General features: G+C 44.6%; 1 protein-coding gene across 3 annotated transcripts in view; it reads right to left on the minus strand.

The window, feature by feature from the left end:
- The window catches only part of DEGS2 (delta 4-desaturase, sphingolipid 2), a 31227-nt gene that overhangs the window by 25447 nt on the left and 945 nt on the right, over positions 1-4835 (minus strand). The window lies entirely within an intron of this gene.

A 4835-nucleotide genomic window follows, 5' to 3' on the forward strand; every position in this document is an offset into this window, starting at 1 on the left:
AAAGGGTGTGTTGACCCTGCTCGAGGAGAGAGAGAAGGCTATAGATGCTGGCCGTGAAAACCTCACTTATTTCACAAGTTTCACACTTCAAATGTCTTCCCGTTGTTTTGGTGTAAAATGAAGAAGGCAGGAATATGACTAAAAGAAAAACAAAAACAAACCAGAAAATCACCCCAATATTTAGAAAACAAGCATCGATCATTTTGTTAATCACTCGTACTTTGTGAAAGTATTAAAGATTGTTTTGTGTGACCTTTCTTAAAATACACCAGACTTCTGTAATTGCCAAGTAATTATTTTCAAAAGAACAGCTACCTAGTTTGGGCTAGGCAGAGCTAAGGGTCAGGACAATTAGTTCTGTATGAAACAAGAAACAGCTCTTCATATAACTACCACACAACCAGATACTATACACAAAGTTGGACCACTACAGCAGTGACAACTGTGGTTCTGGAAGCTGCGAACTACTAGTTCACCACAAGAAAAAAAATGCACAGGAGTAAAAGCATAATATTGATTGCATGGTTAATGATGTTGAGTACGACCATTATCTGCTGATCATATATGCGGTGTGTAATATATATATACACAGATGGATTGAGCATATCTGAGAGACGGGTTGTAAGAGTTCTCCCAAACCAGGGTGCTGCAGTGCCTCAAGCACCCCGTATCTTCTTGTCCTATGAGCAACACTGCTGATTTCTCTGCAGGTAGTCTGCATTTAACAAATGCTTCAAGCATTCCAGAAATTGCAAAACAAAATTATGAATAAAATTTATAATTAAAAAAAAAAGTAGCCATCTTCTTCTAGTGGTGCCCAGTGAAAGGACATGAGGCTACAGGTACAAATTGCAATACACAAAGTTTTCATTAAACATTAGAGAAGAGCTTCTTTCAATCAAACACAGGAACAAATTGCCCAGACAGGCTGTGGAGTCACCATTATTGAAGATATTCAAAGGTTGGCTGAACATAACTCAGAACAATTTACGCTATTTGACCCTACTTTTGAGCTGGGGCTTGGACTAGAATTTATCTAGGGATCCCTTGCAGTCTCAGCTTTGCTCTTCTGTGATCCTGTGAAACTGAGAAGGTCAGTGTCTCTCATTCAGCTTAGTATTCTTCGGGATTAATTGAAAGAAAACATGATTTTTCAAATTATCCTTGTATGCCATCAATGCACATGGTGGCAGTAACCTGCTGCAGAACTACTACTTACACTTAGGTACCTCTCCACCCTAAAACTAGAACCCAGCACATACAATCTTCTGTAGTACTTCATGCCAAGTATATGTAAAAGCTAAAAGCTGAAGGAAGCTCAGAAGTGTAAGAAATGTCTTTGAGAGCACGCATCTTGTCTTCTTTTTCCTTCCTCTCTTCTCCTGCCTTTCTTTTCCTGTGCATGGTACCGGGGGCTCAGGTAAATGTGGATGGCACTACATTTTTTACAGCATTGCACCAAAAAGAAAAGAGGTGAGTTCTCAGTAACCTGTAGCTTTCTAAATTGACCAAATGATATCTGTACAGAACTACTACAGTGTTTGTGCTGGCTTTGAAGTTGCCATCTCTTTGAATCCTGAAGTTTCTCCCTGCACATTCCAGTGCTAAAAAAAGCATTGGAAGGCTGTGAGGACAGCAGAAGTTTGTGAGGAGAAAACCCATGACATTTTGTTCTTTCAGTCAGGTGTGCTTGGCACCTGAAACTATTACCAGGAATTTTGCAGTGGCAAGAACAGAGAGTGGAGATAAAACAGTGCTGGTGGGTGTGTGCATGTGAAAAATAGAAATCTGGTTTCTGCAGACTGATGGTGGACTACAATTTCCTGCAGCAGGTTTTAAAGAAGAAACCAGAGAAGAATACCCCCACCAACTTCTCACCCCCCTTCCCCCCAATAAAACAGCTAAATCTGAGGCATCTAGAGCTTACAGAAAATAAATATTCCTAAACATTTGTTATGGATGCTTAAAAATAACTTTTATTTCCAATGGATGTTTACATTTTTTAAATTATAGCTTTTTACGTCTTGCTTTTTAAATGTGTCTACACATTTAAACAAGCTGGAGTTCTGAGCATGTAGAGCAAAATGGGGTGCATAGGGCAAGAAGATAAGAGATTATTAAGGGGATAAATTCTGCTGCTATTTGGATAGGGGCCAAAGTTTTCTTTTAAACACCTTTTCACTGGGCAGCTTTCACGTCTTCATTTTTCCTTGTTGCTGTATTTTTTTGTCAAGCTGTTAATGGAAAATAATATAAGTTAAACAGATCATCTCATTCAACTGAAAATGAGGTGGTTGTGATACTTACAAACTTGGAAGTGTCTTTTCTATCTGAAATGATATAATTGCTTGCAGTAAAAAAAAAACAAAACAAAAAATCCAACTACAAAAATGAAACAAGGTTGTGCAAGATTATTTAACTATTATCACTGACCTGAATCAAAAATTTTATCTTGATAAACGAGAGACTTGTGACTTTGTTCTTGTATTTGATGAAGTTCATTTACACTAACACACACACAAAAAAAAACCCTTCACACAAAATAATCCACTCAGGCCCAGTCCCACTTGCTCTGATGGCAATGTCAGCTCTGATGGGAATTCAAGAGCAGGACTGAGTGCCTGTCTAACATGTAGGTGACATTAATATTTTCTCTATTCAAGCTTAGAATATAAAGTGTAACTGAGTGGTGTATTTCTCCCAAAAAAACAGAAATGTACACCATAATGACTCACCATTTTTTTAATTACATGTAACTTTTACAGAGGCACTAGGGAGATTTCCAAATCTAATTTTGAAACCTTGTTCCTAAAAGCTACAGAACCATTTTTCCCACGCTGGTACACTTGTCCTTCCAGCTATAAACAGAGGGGCAGAATTTATATGTAGAGCTCTGGAAATCTCTTTAAAGGATCTAAAAACAGCCTTTCAGTTTGTGAGAAGTTTGCCATGATAAACTACATCTTGTAGTTTGTTAAAATGGGAGTGCTGAGTATGACTGAAGAGAAGGAAATTCCAGATCTCCACAAGTAAATTTGTTGCTATTTCTAATAGTTAATAGGAAAGTATTTCCTAATCTCATCATTAGGGCAAAGCTCAGCACTGGCATCTTGAGACTTGGACTAGACTAACTCAGGGAACACTTGATGATGAGGTAGAAGAAGAAAGTATTTATTAGAAGAAACCTTTTATCAGTTTTTTATATCGTGGAAATTTGGGATATGAGCAAACAAAGCAATGGTGTGCTGAGAACTGAAGGTTAAAATGGAATGTATACTTGCAGCAGCCTTGGAAATATTTTTAAGTCAAATCTGCCCTTGTAGTTAACAGGGGAAGGAAAGGTGATATAACAGCTGGAAAAAAAAGGAGTGAGGAAGAGGAGATGATCTTGCCCTGAGTATAGAAGGTCTGTGAGATTTGTTTTAAAACCCTCCACCTTTAGTGGTACAAATTTACTTTGTATATCCAGGACTTTTTTTTTTACTTTTATAAGATGTACATACTTATAGAGCCACCAGCACATTAATGTCTGGCTGAAGGTAATATACAGTCCTTTTGAAGGACTTCAGGCTACCTTTAGAGAACATTTTGCAGTTAGTCAGTCCACGGCTCCACATGTCCTACTCATCATTTTTTACATCTGCTTGTTCATATGAAGACAGGCAGCTGCTTCTTCACAAATTCTGCTACTGATTTATAGGCATACAGACCCCTTACAAAACTAATAATACAATACAATGGGTGCAATACACTCATGAGTGCTACTTTTGCCTTGGCACCTCAGCACACGGCAGTTTCTTAAGGGGCAGAAAGGCATGTCCTGCAGCAGCTGGCACAAGGGGAAGGAAGTGGAGTGTGACTGGAGCTGCTGCATTTCCAAGGCACCAAGTGTTGCGCTGCCTTTAGAAGGGTTCTGGGGAGCAACGGAGTTCAGGGACAGAGAGGTGTGTTAATAATTAAGGCAAATACCTACACTTGATAGTTTAAATGAGGGGATGTCGTCACTGGAATTTTGTGCAGTGACTGAACTGCAATGCTTCGCTTACTTTAAACGCTGTTTCTCGGCAAGCGAGTTCATGCACCCGGCCGCTGATCGCCGCGCCGGCCGTGCCTTCAGGCCAGGCTGCCGGTGGCACCGAGAGCCGGCGCTCCGCAAGCCCCGGCGTGTCCGGGTGCACCTCCGGTGCACGGCTGCGGGAAAGCACCGCGGGGAGCACACCGCTCTCCAAGGGAAAAGAAAAGTAATAACGGGAGGGGAGAGAAAAATTCCCACGTGCCAGTAACAGCTCAACTGTAAAATTCAAACGCGCCGACCCGGCCCGCGTCCCAAGGCTCAACCGCAGCTCGGCGCTCGCTCGTCCGCCCGCCCGTCCTGCAGCGCAGGACCCCGGGCTGGCGGCTCAGCCCTGGGGAAACGCCGCGGCCGCTGCCGAGCCGCGCTCCCCGCGGGGCCTCCCCGGGACACGGCGAGCGCCCGCCGGTGGAGCCGCGCCCCGCCCGTTAACGGGCGCGCGGCCACAGCGCCCCCTGGTGGCGCGGGCCCGGCCAGCCGCGCACGGAGCGGCGAGGCCCGCGCGGGCGGCGGAGCCGGGGCGGCGCTTCCGCGGGGGGAAGGGCGGGGCGGAGACAGCGCCGCGAGCCAATTGGCTGCTCCGCTCCGAGAGGCACGCCCCGCGCTCGCAGCGCTCCGCGATAGGGCAACGAGAGCCAGAGGGGGCGGGGCGCTTCGGCACGGCGCGCCCCCGTTGGCTGCCTCTCTTGCCTGGGCGCGGCGGGCGCTGCCATTGGCCGCCTGGCGGCGGGGGGGCCGAATCCGGCAGCAGCGGCCTCCGGGG

The sequence above is a fragment of the Sturnus vulgaris genome, chromosome 6, assembly GCF_052056855.1.
Source record: "Sturnus vulgaris isolate bStuVul1 chromosome 6, bStuVul1.hap1, whole genome shotgun sequence".
Classification (NCBI taxonomy): Eukaryota; Metazoa; Chordata; class Aves; order Passeriformes; family Sturnidae; genus Sturnus; species Sturnus vulgaris.